Source organism: Pristiophorus japonicus, chromosome 10, assembly GCF_044704955.1.
Source record: "Pristiophorus japonicus isolate sPriJap1 chromosome 10, sPriJap1.hap1, whole genome shotgun sequence".
Lineage (NCBI taxonomy): Eukaryota > Metazoa > Chordata > Chondrichthyes > Pristiophoridae > Pristiophorus > Pristiophorus japonicus.
In genome coordinates, this window is record NC_091986.1 from 179,773,953 (window position 1) to 179,796,760 (window position 22,808).

Sequence of the window (22,808 nt, forward strand, 5' to 3'; positions counted from 1 at the left end):
TGGTGCATGCGACCTATTGTATAACAAAAGGCTCTCAGCTGCTGTTCACTGGATCTGATTACCCTTTTGATGTCTGGTTTTCCAGGAGATTTTCCAGCTTCTAGATCACTAACATAGAAACATAGAAAATAGGAGTAGGCCATTCAGCCCTTCGAGCCTACACCACCATTCAATAAGATCATGGCTGATCATTCCCCCAGTACCCCTTTCCTGCTTTCTCTCCATACCCCTTGATCCTCTGAGCCGTAAGGGCCATATCTAACTCCCTCTTGAATATATCCAATGAACTGGCATCAAAAACTCTTTGCGGCAGGGAATTCCACAGGTTAACAACTCTCTGTGAAGAAGTTTGTCTTCATCTCAGTCCTAAATGGCATACGCCTTATCCTAAGTCCATGTCCCCTGATTCTGGACTTCCCCAACATCGGAAACATTCTACCCGCATCTAAACTGTCCCATCCCATCAGAATCTTATATGTTTCTATGCGATCCCCTCTCATCCTTCTAAACTCCAATGTATAAAGGCCCAGTTGATCCAATCTCTCCTCATATGTCAGTCCTGCCATCCTGGGAATCAGTCAGTTGAACCTTCGCTGCACTCCCTCAATAGCAAGAACATCCTTCCTCAGATTAGGAGACCAAAATTGAACACAATATTCCAAGTGAGGCCTCACCAAGGCTCTGTACAACTGCAGCAAGACCTCCCTGCTACTATACTCAAAGCCCCTAGCTATGAAGGCCAACATACCATTTGCCTTCTTTACCGCCTGCTGTACCTGTTTGCCAACTTTCAATGACTGATGAACCATGACACCCAGGCCTCTTTTCCTAATCTGTCGCCATTCAGATAATATTCTGTCTTCCCGTTTTTGCCCCCAAAGTGGATAACCTCACATTTATCCAGATTATCCTGCATCTGCCATGCATTTGCCCACTCACCTAATCTGTCTAAGTCACCCTGCAACCTCCTAGCGTCCCCCTCCCAGCTCACACCGCCACCCAGTTTAGTGTCATCTGCAAACTTGAAGATATTATACTCAATTCCTTCATCCAAATCATTGATGTATATTGTAAAGAGCTGGGGTCCCAGCACTGAGCCCTGCGGCACTCCACTAGTCACTGCCTGCCATTCTGAAAAGGACCCGTTTATCCCGACGCTCTGCTTCCAGTCCGCCAACCAGTTCTCAATCCACGCCAGTATATTACCCCCAATAACAATTGCTTTGATTTTTCACAACAATCTCTTGTGTGGGACCTTGTCAAAATCCTTTCGAAAGTCCAAATACACCACATCCACTGGTTCACCCTTGTGCACTCTACTAGTTACATCCTCAAAAAATTCCAGAAGATTTGTCAAGCATGATTTGCCCTTCATAAATCCATGCTGACTTGGACCAATCCTGTCACTGCTTTCCAAATGCACTGCTATTTCATCCTTAATAATTGATTCCAACATTTTCACCATTTTTGATGTCAAGCTAACCGGTCTATAATTACCCGCTTTCTCTCTCCCTTCCTTTTTAAAAAGTGGTGTTACAAATCCAGCTTCGTGAAAGTCTTCCCTCCCGCCAGCATCACAAAAAGGTTGTCTGCCTTTGGTAGTGGGTATTAATCCTACAGGGAGAAACGATTGATAGTTACTTTGTTATCACAACAGATTCTGAAGGTGTCGTCTCTCTTGAGGACTGGTACAATCGGACTGGCCCACTCATTAAATTCCATCGGCGAAATGATGCCCTCTCGTTGCAGCCGGTCCAGCTCGATCTCCACCCTCTCTCTCATCATGTACGGTACTTCTCTCGCCTTGTGATGGATGGGTCGCGCCCCCAGAATTAGGTCGATCTGCACTTTTGCTCCTTGGAACTTCTCGATGCCTGGTTCGAACAGCGAGGGGAACTTGTTTAAGACCTGGGCACATGAAGTGTCATCGATGGACGAGAGCGCTCGGACGCCGTCCCAGTTCCAGCATATCTTCCCCAGCCAGCTCCTGCCGAGCAGCGTGGGGCCATCGCCCAGTAGCACCCAGAGTGGTAACTTGTGCACCGCTCCATCGTAGGAGACCTTTAAGTAGCACTGCAGATTACGGGAATCAGTTCCTTTGTGTAAGTTCTCAGCTTAATGCGAATGGGAGTCATGTCTGGCCTTGAGGCCTTGCTGCACCACAAATTGTTGAAAGTTTTTTGGCTCATTATGGACTGGCTCGCGCCCGTGTCCAGCTCCATTGACACCAGGAGTCCTTTTAATTCAACCTTCAGCATTATCGGGGGACACTTTGTGGTAAATGTGTGCACCCCATATACCTCTGCCTCCTCAGTCTGAGGCTCTGGTTTGTCGTGATCCGCCATGGATCTGTCCTCCTCTGCAACATGGTGGTTTGCAGGATTAGCAGGGTTTGCAGCTCGCCTGCACACTCGTTGGAGGTGTCCCATTGTTCCACAGCCCTTGCAAACATATCCTTTGAAGCGGCATGAATGGAAACGATGATCACCCCCGCAGCGCCAACAAGGTGTTAATGGCCTAGCATTCACCACCCTTGATGGTGGACTCTGAGACATATCGGGAGTGTGGACACTTGTCGGGCGAGACTTCCAATATTTACAAATATCTTGCACTGCAAATGTCCTTTAAAATCTTGCACCTGAAAAAGCAGGCATATAGCCTACTTTTACAGGTGCAAGTGTTTAAAAATACATAAAAACATTAAAATTAAATAAACACATATGAAAACATACTTTATTGTTAAAAACCCTCCCCACTACGGTAAGTTTATTTTAAGGCATCTTTAAAAAAAGTTGGGAAATATTATTTTTTATAAGAACTTTAATTTAAATGATTCTTAAATATGTCATGTATTTTCCTACTTTTTATTGATTTTTTGTGTGTTGGGGGAGGGAGGTTTCTCATTCATAATAATGGGAACTTCAACTTACAGAGTACCCATTATTATGAATGAGAAAATACTGTACCTTAATTGGCTGCCCAGAGCCATGTGACTACAGCTCCAGCCCTTCGCACGTCCTGATGTGCATGCGTTCCGATGCATAGGAGTTGAAGGCCTCAGGCTCGGAAGTTCGAGCGGGCGCAGCAACAACAGGTAAGTGCGCAGTTTTTTACCTTTTTTCTTTAGTTTGCCCACGGGAAGACCTCTAGCGGAATTTCAGGCCCATAGTTGTTTAGTCATTTTCTGCCTAAACGTCATATGTACATAGAGAGAACAAATGTTTACTGGTACACTCATAATAAAGGTGGAAACTGAGTACTGTGTACAATGAGCAAGTGTGACCTTAGCTCCTTTGATAAGATTCCAGAGTGCAGGTACCTCGTGGGTGGCCTGCTTATATACTGTGCTCCCAAGGGATGCTGTGATCCCTTGGGACTCCAACAGGTCAGGTGGTCAGGTGTCATGCAGGTTACAAAGGGTTAAATACATAACATCACTCCCCCATATCATCTGCTGGCTGTGCCATTTCCACCCTGGTGGTGGGCAATAGCAGCTGACTGAGAGCATCTGCGCAGTTCTCTGTGCTCGGTCTGTGGCGGATTACAGAGTTGTAAGCCGACAGCGTGAGCGTCCATCTTTGGATACAGGCAGAGGCATTGGTATTAATCCCTTTGCTCTCAGAGAACAGCGATATGAGCGGCTTGTGGTCAGTTTCAAGCTCAAAATTGAGGCCAAATAAGTACCGGTGTATCTTTTTGCCCCGTAGACGCATGCCAGAGCCTCTTTTTCAATCATGCTGTAGGCGCTTTTGGCCTTGGACAAACTCCTGGGCGCATAAGCGACTGGGTGCAAAATCCCCGATTCATTGACCTGTTGTAACACACACCCAACCCTGTATGATGATGCATCGCAAACTAGCACTAATCATTTACAAGGGTTGTACAGGACAAACAGTTTGTTAGAACACAACAGATTTCTGGCTTTCTTAAAGGCAGCCTCTTGTGAATTCCCCCATACCCAGTCGTCTTCCTTGCGCAGTAGCACATGTAGGGGTTCTAGCAGGGTGCTTAACCCAGGTCAGAAATTAACAAAATAGTTAAGGAGTCCCAGGATCTACCGCATCTCTGTCACATTCTGTGGTCACAGCGCATTCTTGATGGCCTCTATCTTGGCGTCGGTGGATCTGATGCCGTCTGCTGTGATTCTTCCCAAGAATTCGACCTCCGGTGCCAGGAAAACACACTTTGAGCGTTTCAACCTGAGCCCCACGCGATCCAACCGACTAAGAACCTCCTCCAGATTCTTCAAGTGCTCCATGGTGTCCCGACCTGTAACCAATATGTCGTCCTGGAAGACCACTGTGCAAGGAACCGACTTTAGCAGGCTCTCCATGTTCCGCTGGAAGATTGCCGCGGCCGACCGAATCCCGAACGGGCACGGGTTGTAGATGAACAGACCTTTGAGCGTGTTGATGCAGGTGGGGCCTTTCAAAGACTCCTCCAGCTCCTGCGTCATGTAGGTCGAGGTCAGGTCCAGCTTGGTGAACCTCTTCCCTCCAGCCAGGGTCACAAATAGGTCATCTGCCTTGGGTAGCGGGTACTGGTCCTGCAGCTAAAAACGGTTAAACATTACTTCATAGTCCCCACAAATTCTAACTGTACCATCCTCCTTGTGTACCGGGACAATCGGACTGGCTCAGTCGTTGAATTCCACCGGCGCAATGATGCCTTCACGTTGCAGCCTGTCCAGCTCAATTTCTACTTTTTCACACATCATTTACGGTACCGCCCGAGCCTTGTGGTGGATGGGTTGCGTACCGGGAACCAAATGGATCTGCCCGAGAAGCTTCGAATGCCTGGCTCGAACAATGATGGGAACTTGCTCAGAACCTGAGTACATGAGGCATCGTTGACAGACGAAAGTGCTCAGATGTCGTCCCAGTTCCAGTGGATTTTTCCCAGCCAGCTTCTGCCGAATAACATGGGGCCATCCCCTGGTACAATCCACAGCGGGAGTTCGTATACTGCTCCATCATAGGAGACTTTGACTTCTGCACTGCCAATTACAGAGATTAGTTCCTTGGTGTAAGTCCTTAGTTTGGTGTGAATGGGGCTGAGCTTGGGCCTGTGTGCCTTTTTGCCCCACAGCCTGTCGAAGGCCTTTTTACTCATTATGGACTGACTTGCCCCCGTGTCCAGCTCTATAGATACAGGAATACCGTTCAGTTCAAATTTCAACATTATTGGTGGGTAGTTTGTAGTGAATGTGTGTACCCCTTACACTTCTGCCTCCTCAGTACAAGCCTCCAATTCAGCCTGATCCACAGTAGATCGATCTTCCTCTGCAACGTGGTGGTTTGCAGGGTTTGCAGCTCGCCTGCACATTCGTTGGAGGTCCCATTGTTCTGCAACCATTGCACGCATAGTGCTTAAAACGGCATTGATGGGGCCGATGATCACCTCCGCAGCGCCAACACGGTGTTAACTGCCTCGCATTAACAATTGATGGCGGACTCTGGGTTATCCGAGGTCGTGTACGTTCTGCCATGTATATTTCTGCTCGAGACAGACGTTACTTTATGTACAGTACTGGCCGAAACTTCTTTATTCTGCAAAATCTGCTTGGTGTGGTCGCTGGTGGACATAAATGTCTGGGCTATTGTTATGGCTTTACTTAGATTCAGAGTTTCAACAGCCAACAGTTTGCGAAGGATTGTCTCATGTCCAATGCCCAGTACAAAAAAGTCTCTGAGCATTTGGTCTAGGAATCCCCCAAATTCACAATGTCCTGCGAGGCGCCTTAGTTCGACAACGTAGCTCGCCACTTCCTGGCCCTCTGATTGTTAACACGTGTAGAACCGATATCTCGCCATCAAAACACTTTCCTTAGGATTTAGGTGCTCCCGGACCAGTGTACACAATTCTTCATAGGAATTCTCTGTTGGTTTAGCCAGGGCCAGGAGATTCTTCATGAGGCCATAGGTTGATGTCGCACAAACAGTTAGGAGTATCGCCCTTCGTTTGGCAGCGTTCTCGTCCCCTTCCAGCTCGTTGGCCATGAAGTATTGGTTGAGTCTCTCCACGAAGGCCTCCCAATCGTCCCCTTCTGAGAACTTCCCCAGGATACCGACTGTTCTTTGCATTTTCGCACAGTTGTTTGTTACCTCGTCGCCAATTCACACATAATTACATTCATAATAAAGGTGGAAACTGAGTACTGTGTGTAATGAGTAAGTGTGACCTTAGCTCCTTTAATAAGATTCCAGAGTGCGGGTACCTCGTGGATGGTCTGCTTATATACTGTGCTCCCAAGGGATGCTGGGATCCCTTGGGACTCCAACAGTAGGGCCCTATGGTGGTCAGATGTCATGCAGGTTACAAAGGGTTAAATACATAACATTTACTTTATTCAGTCTCTGGAAGTTGTGCAAACTATCGGCTATATCTATCAGTAAAGAAAAACATATTTTACATCTGGTTCCTACATCAGTGACAGAACCAGCATCAACATGCTCTTGGAAAATTCCATCTCTTGAGAACAATAAGGAATACAGCCTTGAACTTCAACATCTTCTACTCTGTTGGGAATCCGACAGTAAGAGAAGGAAAGGGTTTTTCTGCAGGCTGTCAAAATATTTTGCACCATTTCACGAAAGGACTTGAGATCAATCAGAAATCTAAAGGTTTCTGGTTTTAACTGTGTCTCAAGATCAGTCAAATCGAAGACAGACTATGGCTCCAATAATAACTTCCAGGTGCATCAGGAGTGGGGGTGGGGGGGGAAATGGTGCCCGGAGCTTTTTTTTTGACAAAAATATACTTTATTCATATAACATTTTCGTAATACATTGGAAAATAGTTCAGTACATTGCGGTCAGCAATTCCATACAATTCATTTGGATGCTGACAGCACTTCCATACAATGCCTTCGGCCGCCTGAGGAAAAGAGTGTTTGAAGATCAGTCCCTCAAAACTGTCACCAAGCTCATGGTCTGCAAGGCCGTAGTAATACCAGCCCTCCTGTATGACTCAGAGACTTGGACCATGTACAGTAGACATCTCAATTCGCTGGAGAAATACCACCAGCGATGTCTCCGCAAGGTCCTGCAAATTCCCTGGGAGGACAGACGCACAAACATTAGCGTCCTCGTCCAGGCCAACATCTCCAACATTGAAACACTGACCACACTTGATCAGCTCCGCTGGGCAGGACACATAGTCCACATGCCAGACATGAGACTCCCAAAGCAAGCGCTCTACTCGGAACTCGTCCACGGCAAATGAGCCAAAGGCGGGCAGAGGAAACGTTACAAGGACATCCTCAAAGCCTCCCTGATAAAGTGCAACTGACACCTGGGAGTTCCTGGCCATAGACCGCCCTAAGTGGAGGAAGTGCATTCAGGAGGGCGTTGAGCTCCTCGAGTATCGTCGCCGAGAGCATGCAGAAATCAAGCGGAAGGAGCATGCGGCAAACCAGGCTCCCTGCCCACCCTTCCCCTCAACCACTGTCTGTCCCACGGGTGACAGACACTGTGGTTCTCGTATTGGACTGTACAGCCATCTAAGAACTCATGCTAAGAGTGGAAGCAAGTCTTCCTCGATTCCGAGGGACTGCTTATGATGATGACAATGCATTAGTGTACATTTCATTTCAAGGTACAGTTTAGTACAATCCATAAATCATGTTACATGTAGCACTGTGCAAATAAGGGCATTACATGGAGCAGATGAGAACAGGTTTACATTACATTCCAGGATACATTTCAATACCGATCACAAATCACTTTACATGTAGTACTATGCAGATGAAAGCAGTACACGGAATGGATGAGAATACATTTACATTTCTTTACAAGTTACTAAACAGTGCAAAGACAGTACAGCCCAAGGGGGGTCTGATTCCATCCCCTGGGTTTACCGTGGCGGAAGGGCCTTAAACTGTGGCTCTTCCCCATCGTGCCTTTGCGGTGACTGCACCAGCCTTTATTGCATCCCTCAGCATGTACTGCTGGATCTTGGATTGCGCCAGTCTGCAACACTCGGCCGTGGACATCTCCTTGCTCTGGAAGACCAGCACGTTTCGGGAAGACCAAAGTGCGTCTTTCACCGAGTTGATGGCTCTCCAGCAGCAGATGATGTCTGTCTCGGTGTGCGTCCCTGGGAACAGTCCGCAGAGCACAGAGTCCTGTGTTACGGAGCTGCTTGCGATGAACCACGACAGCAACCACTGCATCTCCTTCCAGATCTGGTGCCCGGAGCTGGGCAGGGGAATGTTGCGATATCGATGAGAAACCCGGAAGAAGTTCAGCACGACTGCCTGTGGCATTTTAACTAGAATAGAAGTTCCGGGTTTGGCGTTGATTGTGCAGCAGCGGGCGTGCTGCGGACCCGCATGACCCAATCTCAGATCATGTTTTCACAGGGTCAATCCAAAGATGGAATTTGGAGGAGATATGGATATGAAACAAGAGAGGGTGAAGTCTCAGGATGCTCAAAGGCTGTTCCTCGATATAACAAAGCAACATTTGATGCACTGCTTGGTGCAGTAAAGAGAGAGATATTCCTCTCCAGAAACTGGAGGAAGATGCCAGCTGCTGCCAAAAAGAAGGTGTGGCTGGAGGTGCCCCAGGAAATCAGCAGCAGGGATATTGTGCCACACTCCTGGCTTCAGTGCAAGAAGTACTTTAATGACACAACTAAGTCAGGAAAGGTGAGCACAGTTGCACATTCACCTACATCCTGCTATGTGCATCATCCCTCTCCCCTCACTCTGCCCTTACGGCTAAAGGGATCAAGGGGTATGGAGAGAAAGCAGGAATGGGGTACTGAGGTGAATGATCAGCCATGATCTTATTGAATGGTGGTGCAGGCTCGAAGGGCCGAATGGCCTACTCCTGCACCTATTTTCGATGTTTCTATGTTTCTATGCCCTGTCAAGCCTACTACATTACATCACTCCTCACAGTCACTTACCTTCCAAGCGCACCCATGCTTCTCTTTCTGTGCAGTTCCTCACATTCCCATCTATCCATCCACCACCGCCACTTACCCTGATCATTATGCAATTTGATCCCTCTCTCTGATCGTCAGCCTCGCCAAATGCACTGTTGCTGAGAATATGAAGAGGGCAGTTCAGATGCCATCCTGGGATGCCTTCAAGTGGCTGTGGGCCATGATGGCCCTGCCTCAGCCAGCACCATCTCAGCATGGGTTTGAGCAGTCTGGGCCACCTGGCTGACAGGAAACTGCAAGGACAATGGTGGGGTGGCGGGGGAGGAAGCAGCAACGCTGGCATCCTGAGAGAGACCGGTAAGTTCCTGCTCCGTGACTCTCGCGCCACTACCTCGGGGCCTCTGTTCAGCCAGCCCAGCCAGGTGGAGGACAGATCTCTGGCCGTCGGAGACATTCTGCAAGCCCCTTTCAACCGAGGAGCCCAGAGACACCATGGCAGCTTCCTGAGCTTCTGTTGCAGCAGTTTGCCATTCCAAGCAAGCTGTCGTGACTGCACTGGAAGCTACAACCTCAGTCATAAGACGTTGCATGATATTGGGCTCCACAGATCATTGGCTGAAATTCACTAGCCACTGTCATTTCTAGGCCCCATTATTTAAATGACCCATCCTTGGGATTTAATGCAGGATCAGGCTGGGGGCAGACTAGTATGCAAAAGTCCCATCCCCTTGCACATACACCGCTAGCGTGGGGCTTCTAGAATCACTATGCTGTTCTCCTTATGTGTGTCTACAAAGTGGAATTTTCTATTATGATTGGAAAATCATTCACACAGGTCTGAATTTTCAATGTGCAGTTCTGGTGATTGAAGCTTCCTGCTAGCAATGTAAAGTTAGAGAATTACCCCAATAGTCTTATATGTTTAGCAAAAGTTTCTTCTTCAAGATTTGACGTTGATTTTCACTGTTTGATTAGGTTAATTGTATGTATCAGTAATGCCAACTTTCCTGAATTAATCGTGAGAGACACGATTTTTAATGAAACTGTAACCCAACTCGCAATCTCGCAATTTAACAGCGAAATCTCACGTTTCTTTTTCTCAGGGAATGGCGCAGCACGGCAGTAATCTGATTGGTCAGTGTATGGCAGCACCGCTCAGCCTTGGCCACGGAGATTGGAACGCTCCCCGGAAACACACGCACAAGGATTAGAACCTTCAGTAACAGCTCTCTTCCCTGTTATCCTCAGGGATTTGTAACGAGCAGCTCACTGCTGTCAGATGTCTGGATCTCAAGAATTCCTTGTTCTAAAGCTCCTTTCACATTGCCCAATTCATGCTCAGGCCATCTCGCTTGGCATCCTGAGAGTCTCAGCCGATTCTAAGCTCTGGAGAGTTGCAGAATATGATAATTCAAATCATCATCATAGGCAGTCCCTCTAAAAGTGAGTTCTCAGGTAACTGAACAGTCCAATACAAGAATTATAGTCTCCGTCACAGGTCGTTGAAAGAAAAGGTGGGTGGGACTGGTTTACCGCATGCACCTTCCACTGCCTGCGCTTGTTTTCTGCATGCTCTCGGCGATGAGACTCGAGGTACTCAGCGCCCTCCCGGATGCTTTTCCTCCACTTAGGTCAGTCTTTGGTCAGGGACTCCCAGGTGTCGGTGGGGACGTTGCACTTTATCAAGGAGGCTTTGAGGGTGTCCTTGAAACGTTCCCTCTGCCCACCTGGGGCTCGCTTGCCGTGTAGGAGTTCCGAGTAGAGCGCTTGCTTTGGGAGTCTTCTGTCGGGCATGCGGACAATGTGGCCCGCCCAATGGAGCTGGTTGAGTGTGGTCAGTGCTTCGATGCTGGCCTGATCGAGAACACTGACATTGGTGCGTCTATCCTCCCAGGGGATTTGCTCCATCTCACGCGCAACAAGCTCCCTGCTGGAGTGGAACTAAGTTATAGAACCAGTGGGAACCTGTTTAACCTTCGTCACCTCCAGGCTAGATCCAAGAGATAATTCAAATGATGCACATGTATTAACATGGGGCTCATCCACTGAATCCCGAGCAGCCTCTGGAGGGCCCAGCATGGAGGACGCAGGGTGGAAGGCCCAGCACGGAAGGCCCTGTGCGGAGGTCCCAGGGCAGAGGGCTCAGGACTGAGTTGGTCCTGGTAGTGCTTTCACCATCGACTTGATTCAAGGTGTATAGTTTGCCCCAAGCTTCACATTGCATTTCCTATGGAATTGTGTACGCCTCAATTTCAGGTTAGTTTCACAAACTGTAAACTCAATATAGAAAAATGGGCAACAAAAAAACGCATTTAGCACAGGAATGTGAAAGTCATAATATCCATAATGGGGAAAATGCTTTTTTATATCAAACCGCACAAGGGAAGACAATGACTTAGCAAGGCACATATTATGTAGCTGTTATGATGAATATTAATTATAAATTGTGTTGCAGAGAAACCAGAACATTCATATTCAGCTGTCTTCAGAATGGTGGGATGATTTCCCACAGCACTTCAATTCAAATCATGCAAATGAACACGTGTGGAATGTGCGTCAAGGGTTGAAAGGGCTGCTCCTCAAATTCTGGTTGTACTTCAGTCCCACACTCCTGATCTTTGGGCATCCTGTGCGGAGGGGAGTGGGCAGATTGGAAGGCCTCCTCATAGGACTGCTCCTGGGCATGGTCATGGTGGCCATTGACTGGTCCAGGTAGCGGGCGGTCGAGGGGGTCGTTCAGCCCAATTGCCTGCCTCTCTTCCGCGGTTACGTTCGAGCCAGGGTGTCCCTGGAAATGGAGCATGTGGTGTCCATGAGAGGTGGGCGCCGGAGCAACTGGAGTGAATCATCACCCCTGGCAACCAAATTTTAATCTGACTCTTTAATGTCCAAAGTTTAAATTGTTAATTTGTCTGATGCCCATTTTAAGCAGGCATTTGATTTATAGTTTAAGTAAAGTAGTTGAAAGCATTATCAAGAATGAGATGGGAACCACCACCATTCAGAGATGAAAGGAGACACTGAACGTCAGGAATATGAATCAAAAATGGTAGAAATACATAATTATATTAACTGGGAGCTCATTATGTTCGACTGTTTTAGGAACTCCTTGGCAGCTTGGTCAAACGTATTCTGCAGCTTCGCAGCAAGTGATCTGAAGCTCTCAGGAAATATTAAGCATGCACAGCAGATCATTGATCATCTTACATCGTATTCATTCGTTCATTGAAGACAGCACAGGCAGCTGTTAGAACTATGATGGGTAAGGTAAATAGTCTATAGGGCAGACAGTGAGCTGCGGAGCAGGACTGTGGCTCTCACTATCAGGACAAGCCCATGTTCCGAGCCCACAGGCGCCTGAGCCCAAATATCACCCACCGTCAGATCCCACATCCATATCATTAGCACTGTCACAAGCCTCAGAGTCTTTGAAAAAACAAAGTCTTAATTTTTGTTTAAAGTTCAATTATTTTGCACTTACCTCATACTGAAAACTCACCTGCCTGAAACTGAAGAAGAGTACTCAAACATAGCAATATATTGATAACAGGTAGGATTTTAAAAAGTTTATGTGGAGCATTTTCAGATGCAGTAATATAGTTTTTGTAAAGAGCTGTTAGAGAGTAAATAAAGCCACAAAAAAAAAGACTTGCATTTATATAGCGCCTTTCACGACCACAAGTCTTCCAGTGCGAGTACCATTGGAGCAGGCCGGGGAGCCGAAGGAGCAGCGTGGCACCATACCACTCCAGGGAGCAGCACGTGCTGGAGCAGGAGAGCAACGGCAGTGAAAAGGGACATCACCAAGGTCCAGGTCGGAGATTGTAGCGTGGGCAGGTACAGCAGGAATGGTGAGGTTGGGGTGAAGGGGCGGCGAGAGATTGTAGAGGCCCAGGAGAGGCATGAGTTCGGTACCTCAGAAGAGCCGAGGGCCTAGGGGCAGCACGGGCCAGCCCACACTGTGATATGTGTGCGCACTAGGCCCGTGCAGCAGAGCTGGTCTTCAGTCATCTTGCTTAATCCTTGCCACTGGGCCAAGACCTAGCTCTGTCAAGCCCGTGTGGTGGCTGGTGTGCAACGGTCACCACACGTTAAAAAAATCCAAGCACAGGCATCTTCCACCCTTTAAGATTTAGTTCGGAACCTGGAATTTTTGGTCCTTCATTGAAACACCTGTGAATTTTTTGACATGGAAGCAAGTCATCCTCGATTCGAGGGACTGCCTATGATGATGATGATGTTCCAAGGCGCTTTACAGCCAATGAAGTATTTTTAGAGTACAGTCACTGTTGGAATGCAGGAAATGCAGCAGCCAATTTGCACACAACAAGCTCGCACAAACAACAATGTGATGAAGATCAGATCATCTTTTTTAGTGAGGTTGATTGAGGAATAAATATTGGTCAAGACACTGGGGATAACTCCCCTGCTCTTTTCCAAAATTGTGCCATGGGATCCTTTACATCCACCTGTGATAGCAGATAGGGCCTCAGTTTAACGTCTCATCCAAAAGATGGCACCTCCGATAGTGGAGCACTCACTCAGTACTGCACTGGAGTGAATTGCAGGGCAGTGACTGATGTGTAGTTAAATATGGCAGCCATTTTGTGCTACATTAGGATGAAGGACCATCATGTCGGTTGACAGAGGAATGTCGGCCAAGTCATCAGGAGAACTTTTTTTTGCTTTTCAAGCTGTACCTTGGGGCCATTTGTGTAAAGTCCTGTCCCCTCAGTGCAGATTCACACGAGGCATGTAGTGAAGTCAAGGTCACTCTGGACCTGCACCTTTATTTCACAGCTCTGGAATGCTGCACTTGCCTGAGACCTGTCCTTATATACCTGTCTCTTGCAAGTGCACCCCTGGTGGTAAGGTATGCTGGTGGTTACAGGTCATATCTTATTACAGTCATGTTTAGCATGTTAGGATACAGTTATATATAATAATGTAAGATACATGACATCACCTCCCTCAAGGTCTTATTGTCTTTATAGATTCAATCTCTCAGGCGGTCTACGCTCTCGCGTGGAGCGTCTGAGTTGTGGTTCAGTTGTTTGCCTTGGTGTCTGTTTTTCTTTGGGTGTGGTTGCTGGTATCGCGCCTGGGCTGTCTGTTTCGATTGGTGTGATTGTTGTTGACTCGCCTGGGCTGTCTGTTAGGATTGCCCTTTCCTCAGGTTGTTCCCTCTGTCTGTCCACCAGGTATGGTGCGAGTTCCACATTGTAGTCTGCCTCTGGTTCCACAGTGTTGTTGGTAAATCTGCTTTTGACTTGGTCTACATGCCTCCGGCAGGTTTGGCCATTGTCCATTTGTACTACCAGTAGCCTGTTTCCTTCATTGCCCGTTACTGTCCCTGCAAGCCATTTGGGACCCCTGCCATAGTTTAGTGCATACACTTTGTCCCCTATCTCATTCCATTTCCCCCTCGAATTTCTGTCATGGTACTCAGTCAGCTTACGGCGCTTTGCCTCAACGATTTCATGCATGTCTGGGAGGATTAATGAGAGCCTTGTTTTAAAGTCCTTTTCATCAACAGTTGCGCGGGGGGAATCCCAATCAATGCGTGCGAGATCTGTATGCCAGCAGCAGTCGCGACAGGCGACCTTGCAGTGTGGGACCTTGGATTTTTAGCATGCCTTGTTTAATGATTTGCACTGCTCTCTCCGCCTGGCCGTACCGGCTTGAACAGTGCCGTCTTGACGTGATTTATGCCGTGGTCAATTATAAAATCTTGGAATTCTGCGCTGGTGAAGCATGGACCATTGTCACTGACCAATATGTCAGGGATTCCGTGCGTTGCAAACATGGTTGCGAGGCTCTCCACAGTGGTGGAGGTTGTGCTCGGGTTTAAAATGGTGCATTCGATCCACTTTGAAAATACATCTACAACTACGAGGAACATTTTGCCCATGAATTGGCCTGCATAGTCTACGTGCACCCGCGACCACGGTTTGGTAGGCCAGGGCCAGGGGCTCAGGGGAGCTTCCCCAGGGGCATTGCTGAGTTGGGCACAAATGGTGCACCGTCGGACGCAGAGCTCCAAGTCCGCGACAATACCAGGCCACCAGACGTGGGATCTGGCTATGTCCTTCATGAGAACGATCCCCGGGTGCTCGCAGTGGAGCTCCCGGGCAAATGCCTCTCTGCCTCGCAGAGGCATGACTACTCGGCTACCCCACATTAGGCAGTCCGCTTGTAGTGATAGCTCATGCATGCGCCTGTGAAAAGGTTTGAATTCCTCGGGGCAGGCATCGCGAGCCTCTGCCCAGTCACCGGTTAGGACATATCTTTTTACTAAGGATAACGTGGGGTCGCTGGCCGTCCAGGCTCTGATTTGGCGAGCCATCATGGGCCAACCTGTGGACTCAAAGGCATTGATTGCCATGACTATCTCACAGTCCTGTTCGTCAGACCCTACCGTGGTCGCCAGGGGTAGCCTGCTGAGCGCGTCAGCACAGTTGTCTGTGCCTGGTCTGTGCCTTATGGTATAGTCGTAGGACGCCAGCATGAGTGCCCACCGTTGAATTCACGCCGAGGCGTTGGCGTTTATTGCCTTGCTCTCAGAGAGGAGGGACGTGAGGGGCTTGTGCTCAGTTTCTAACGCAAACTTGGCCCCGAAAAGGTATTGGTGCATCTTTTTGGCACCGTACACGCACGCGAGCGCCTCCTTCTCTACCATTCCGTACCCACGCTCCGCCCGCGAAAGTGACCTGGAGGCATAAGCTATGGGTTGTAATTTGCCCGCACTATTGACATGTTGTAAAACGCACCCGACCCCACACGCTGATGCATCGCATGTGAGAACTAGCTTTTTACCTGGATCAAAGAAAGTCAAAACACTGTTGGAACACAGAAAGTTGCGTGCCTTATTGAAGGCGCGTTCCTGTGCGTCCCCCCAAAACCAATCGCACTCCTTCCTGAGTAGCACGTGGAGAGGTTCCAGCAGCGTGCTTTAGTTCTGCATAAAGTTCCCAAAGTAATTGAGTAGCCTGAGAAAGGCGCGCAGTTCTGAGACATTCCAGGGCCTGGGTGCCAGGCGAATTGCTTCTATTTTGGACTATGTTGGGCGGATTCCATCAGTGGCAATCCTTCTGCCCAAAAATTTAACCTCGGGTGTGAGAAACAGGCACTTGGATTTCCTAACTCGTAGGCCTACCCGATCCAACCGCTTTAGTACTTCCTCCAAATTACGGAGATGGGAGTCGGTGTCCCTGCCCGTGATAAGTATGTTGTCTTGAAATACAACCGTCCCCGGGATGGACTTCAGCAGACTCTCCATGTTGCGCTGGAACATGGCAGCTACTGACTTGATGCCGAATGGGCATCGATTGTACATGAAAAGGCCTCGATGTGTGTTGATGGTGGTGAGTAGCTTGGATTCCTCGGTCAATTCTTGCGTCATATACGCAGATGTGAGATCTAGTTTTGAGAAAAGTTTACCTCCAGTCAATGTGGCAAATAAGTCCTCTGCTCTGGGCAGCGGGTAATGGTCCTGTAGGGAGACTCTGTTTATGGTAGATTTGTAGTCCCCACAGATTCGTACAGATCCATCAGGCTTCATGACTGGGACGATGGGACTTGCCTAGTCGCTAAATTCCACAGGTGATATAATGCCTTCCCGCAGAAGCCTGTCTAGTTCGTGCTCAATCTTTTTCCTCATCACATAGGGAACAGCTCTGGCCTTGTGATGGACCGATCTAGCATCCTGTGTGATGTAGATTTTGACTTTGGCCCCTTTGAAAGTGCCCACACCTGGCTGAAAGAGATGTTCAAATCATTTTATAACTGTTGAGCAGGAGGTCCGTTTCTCTAACGACATGGCATGGACATCATCCCATTTCCAGTTCAGTTTTGACAGCCAGCTTCTCCCCAGCAGTGCTGGGGGGTCTCTAGGGACAATCCACAGGGGAAGTCGGTTCACTGTCCCTTTGTGTGTGATGGAGAGCACGGCGCTGCCGAGGACTGGTACGATTTCTTTGGTATAGGTCCTTAGTTTGGTGTCGACCCTTGTGAGTTTTGGTCTGTCTCTTTTATGCGGCCACAGTTGTTCAAATTGTTGAGCGCCCATGAGAGATTGACTCGCTCCCGTATCCAGCTCCATGTTGACAGGTATCCCGTTGAGTAGGACCCTCATCATTATAGGAGGCATCCTGTTGTAGGAGCAGCGGTGATTGATCATGTTGACCCGCTGTACATCGGTGTCCCGGGTACTGTCCCCACCGTCTTCTGGTCCACTTTCCGACCCATCCGATTCGTATACCAGCTCAGCTGCCGTTTTTTTGCACATGCGAGCCAAATGCCCTGTATATTCACAGATCCTGTAAACAGCCTGCTGAAATCGACATCCCCTTGATGAGTGCCCACCCCCACACCTCCAGCACAGACCGCTTCCATTGTTTCCAAAGAATGAGCTGCGTCTGGCTGATCTCTCTTGAGCTTCTCTCAGTCTGTAGTTGATTGCTCGCATTGTGGGTTGATGAGGTGTGAACGGCCGTTCCTGTGGCCCTTGATGGCTTCTGGCACCACTGCCTGCTGTCGAGGGCCTGCTCTCCCACTTTTATCTGTGTGTAGGGGTAGCAGCTTGTTTCATGCTGTAAACTCCTTGTTCCGATATTTCGTTAGTTGTTGTACCTGCATTGTAAATCAACCTCGTTTCTTCTTCCCCTGCCAAGAATGTCTGTGCAACCAGTGCTGCTGCCTCTAAGGTCAGGTTCTTGGTCTCTATGAGCTTTCGGAATTTGCCTGCGTGGCCTATTCCTTCAATGAAAAAGTCTCTCAGCATTTCTCTCCTCAGTTCATCGGAGAACTCACATAAACTAGCCAACCTCCGAAGTTCCGCCACGAAGTCGGGTATGCTCTGGGCCACGCAGCGTCTGTAGTTGTAGAACCTGTGTCTGGCCATGTGTAGGCTGCTCGCTGGCTTCAGGTGGTCTCTTACCAGTGTGCTCAATTCTTCAAACGACTTGCTTGCTGGTTTCTCGGGTGCCAGCAGATCCTTCATTAAAGCGTATGTTTTCGAGCCACAGCTGGTCAAGAGATGGGCTCTTCTCTTGTCTGCTTTGTCGTCTCCTAACCAGTCTTTGGTTACAAAGCTTTGCTGGAGCCTTTCTATAAAGTCCTCCCAATTGTCTCCAGCATTGACTTTTCATCTGATCAGTTGTTCGCCATTCTGTGGATTCTGTAATCCCGTAACCCGTCGCCACTGTAAAGTCCTGTCCCCTCAGTACAGATTCACACGAGGCATGTAGTGAAGTCAAGGTCACTCTGGACCTGCACCTTTTTTTCACAGCTCTGGAATGCTGCACTTGCCTGAGACCTGTCCTTATATACCTGTCTCTTGCAAGTGCACCCCTGGTGGTAAGGTATGCTGGTGGTTACAGGTCATATCTTATTACAGTCATGTTAGGATACAGTTATATATAATAATGTAAGATACATGACAATTTGGAGTTTAAATAATGGTAAATAATCTATATTGCAAACAGTGAGCTATGGGGCAGGACTGTGGCTATCACTACAGGCAGAGGCCTGTGTTTCGAGCCCATAGCGGCCTGAGCTCAAACATCACCCACTGTCAGACCCCATATCATTGGCACTGTCACATACCTCACTGAGTCTTTGAAAAACATTACCTGATACTGAAAAATGTGACGCCTGTAACTCAAGAGGATTTCCCAAACAAAGCAACGTGGTGATAACTGGAAGGATTTTAAAAAGTTTTTTGTAAAGCAGTTTCATGTGCAGTATATAGTTTTTGTAAAGAGCTGCTAAGAGATTAAATAAAGCTGCTAATTAGATTTATAAACTAACTGTCAATCGATATTTGTTCATGCTCAAAAGAAATAGCAACTCGTGAGTTCTTATCACATCTCATGATTTTTAAGAGTTTGTCTGATGATTTATGAGACAGGGAGGTTCACATTACTGATGTATGCGTGACTGAACACCTTGAAAATTTCAGCTGATCAGAGAGAGTCAGCATGGACTTGTAAAACCCAGCTCATGCCTGACAAACCTAATTGCATTTTTTGAAGAGATGACCAAAGTCGTGGACAGAGGAATGTCTATGGATATTATTGATCTGGACTTCCAGAAGGCATTTGATAAAGTCCCTCATAAGAGACTGTTAACTCAGGTTGAAGCCCATGGAATTGAAATCAAATTATTGACCTGGTTGGGAAATTGGCTGAGTGGCAGAAGACAGAGAGTAAGGATAATGTACAGGTATTCTAAATGGCAGGATGTGATGAGTTATGTATAGAAGTGATCTGTGTTCGGGCCTCAACTATTCACCGTTTCCATTAACAAAGTAGATGATGGGATAGAAAGCCACATATCCAAAATTACCTATCATACAAAGGGCTTAATTTTCCCCAATGCCATTTTTTGGCATATTGCCAGAGTTACGCCCGTTTTATTTTGGCCCCGACTACTCCAAAAAAATAAGTAGCAAATTTCCCCGTTCTATTTTTTGAAATTGGCGCTGCGCAGCCTGCCCTTTAGCTACGGGGTGTGGAGCCTAATGTCTGCACCGAAAATACGATGCCCCCCCGCCCCCACCCCCCCCGTTCTGCGCCTAAAAAAAGGACGTTTTTGACGTGATTGCTATGGGCGCGCATACCCAGTACAGCTTCCCATCTGCATTCGGACATTTTTAAAGAGCCAGTTGTGTGTGAGAACTTTCATTCTCATTGGAAAAATCGGAGCTGCAACACATGGTGCAACCCGGCTCAAGGACCAAGAATTTCTCACAGGATGAAGTGGAGGCACTGGTTACTGTAATTTAGTCCCAATGGCACGAGCTGGGCACCAGTAGAGGTCACATAAAAGTTTCACTAAAAGCAATGAAGAAATGCTGGAACCAACTTGTAGAAGATTACTGTGCAATGGTGATCACCCCGAGGTCAGGAGGCCAGTTCAAAAAGAAGTGGCGGTCAAGTAGTTAGTGTAAGTAATATTTTCATTTATTCACTGGAATTACAATTGTAAATGACCAGCTGTATATGTCCCAACCAGCAGAAAGACACCCTCTCCAAAAAATTATATTTTCATCTTTGCAGAGAAAGGTGGCACACAACAAAAGGGAAAGAACTCAAACAGGAGGAGGCCCGGCAAATCTGCACCCACTGACACCCTTGGAAGAGAGAGTCACTGCTTTGATGTGTCCTGCCTGGAGAAAAGCAACCAGCACTGCACAAGCTGGGCCCACACTCGAGGGAGAGGGAAAGTCCTGAAAATTCCAGTCTGACTTTGCAAAATGTTAAGTGCTGCGTGGGCTAGCCATGCTTTGGTTTATGGGGATGTCTCCGTCAGCTATGCTTCGGTTGATGCAATGTGCTATCATTCATCGTGGTCCTTCAAATGAACCTGCTGCCTGCACTGTGTGAGCCTACTCATGCCACCCACCCTGCCCCCTCCTCTGCTGCTAACCATTTGCCTGTTCAGTTATATTTTGCAGAACTTGAAGCCAACTTTGACGATGCAGGAGAAGATTCAGACGCGGACGAGCCTGAAACATAGAAACATAGAAAATAGATGCAGGAGTGGGCCATTCGGCCCTTCGAGCCTGCACCACCTTTCAATAAGATCATGGCTGATCATTCACCTCAGTACCCCTTTCCTGCTTTCTCTCCATACCCCTTGATTCCTTTACCCGTAAGGGCCATATCTAACTCCCTCTTGAATATATCCAATGAACTGGCATCAACAACTCTCTGCGGTAGGGAATTCTACAGGTTAACAACTCTCTGAGTGAAGAAGTTTCTCCTCATCTCAGTCCTAAATGGCTTACCCCTTATCCTTAGACTATGTCCCCTGGTTCTGGACTTCCCCAACATCGAGAACATTCTTCCTGCATCTAACCTGTCCAGTCCCGTCATAATTTTATATGTTTCTATGAGATCCCCTCTCATCCTTCTAAACTCCAGTGAATACAGGCACAGTCGATCCAGTCTCTCCTCACATGTCAGTCCTACCATCCCGGAAATCAGTCTGGTGAACCTTCGCTGCACTCACTCAATAGCAAGAACGTCCTTCCTCAGATTAGGAGACCAAAACTGAACACAATATTCCAGGTGAGGCCTCACTAAGGCCCTGTACAACTGCAGTAAGACCTCCCTGCTCCTATACTCAAATCCCCTAGCTATGAAGGCCAACATACCATTTGCCTTCTTCACCGCCTGCTGTAGCTGCATGCCAACTTCCAATGACTGATGTACCATGACACCCAGGTCTCTTTGCACCTCCCCTTTTCCTAATCTACCGCCATTCAGATAATATTCTGCTTTCATGTTTTTGCCACCAAAGTGGATAACCTCACATTTATCCAGATTATACTGCATCTGCCATGCATTTGCCCACTCACCTAACCTGTCCAAGTCACTCTGCAGCCTCTTAGCGTCCTCCTCACAGCTCACACCACCACCCAGCTTAGTGTCATCTGCAAACTTGGAGATATTACACTCAATTCCTTCATCTAAATCATTCATGTATATTGTGAATAGCTGGGGTCCCAGCACTGAGCCCTGCGGCACCCCACTAGTCACTGCCTGCCATTCTGAAAAGAACCCGTTTATCCCGACTCTCTGCTTCCTGTCTGCCAACCAGTTCTCTATCCACGTCAGTACATTACTCCCAATACCATGTGCTTTAATCTTGCACAACAATCTCTTGTATGGGACCTTGTCGAAAGCCTTTTGAAAGTCCAAATACACCACTCCACTGGTTCTCCCTTGCCCACTCTACCAGTTACATCCTCAAAAAATTCTAGAAGATTTGTCAAGCATGATTTGCCTTTCATAAATCCATGCTGACTTGGACCGATCCTGTCACTACTTTCCAAATGTGCTGCTATTTCATCTTTAATAATTGATTCCAACATTTTCCCCCTACTGATGTCAGGCTAACCGGTCTATAATTATCCGTTTTCTCTCTTCCTCCTTTTTTAAAAAGTAGTGTTACATTAGCTAACCTCCAGTCCATAGAAACTGATCCAGAGTCGATAGATTGCTGGAAAATGATTACCAATGCATCCACTATTTCTAGGGCCACTTCCCTAAGTACTCTGGGATGCAGACTATCAGGCCTCGGGGATTTATCGGCCGACAATCCCATCAATTTCCCTAACACAATTTCCCGCCTAATAAAGATTTCCTTCAGTTCCTCCTTCTCATTAGACCCTCGGACCCTAGTATTTCCAGAAGGTTATTTGTGTCTTCCTTCGTGAAGACAGAACCAAAGTATTTGTTTAACTGGTCTGTCATTTCTTTGTTCCCCATTATAAATTCACCTGAATCTGACTGCAAGGGACCTACGTTTGTCGTCACTAATCTTTTTCTCTTCACATCGAAGCTTTTTCAGTCAGTATTTATGTTCCCAGCAAGCTTCCTCTCATACTCTATTTTCCCCCTCCTAATTAAACCCTTTGTCCTTATTGTGTTCCTGACACAGATGAGACTGCACACAGGGAGATTAAAGTAACAGTGGCCTCAGTCTTTATTAAGACACTCCAGAGTGAGGAACAGGCCTTAGGGGTCAGCTTATAAACAGTGCTCCCAAGGGATGCTGGGATCCCTTGGGACTTCAGGGGATGTGCTCCCCGGTGGCGGAATATGGGAGTGCATGCTTTACAGATACACAACAGTCCTCCTCTGCTGAATTATAAAATTCTCCCAGTCCTCAGGTTTGCTGCATTTTCTGACCAATTTATATGCCTCTTCCTTGGATTCAACAATCTCCTTAATTTCCCTTATTAGCCACGGTTGAGCCACCTTCCCCATTTTATTTTTACTCCAGAAAGGGATGTACAATTTTTGAAGTTCATCCATGTGATATTTAAATATTTGCCATTGCCTATCCACCGTCAACCCTTGAAGTATCACTCGCCAGTCTATTCGAGCCAAGTCACATTTCATACC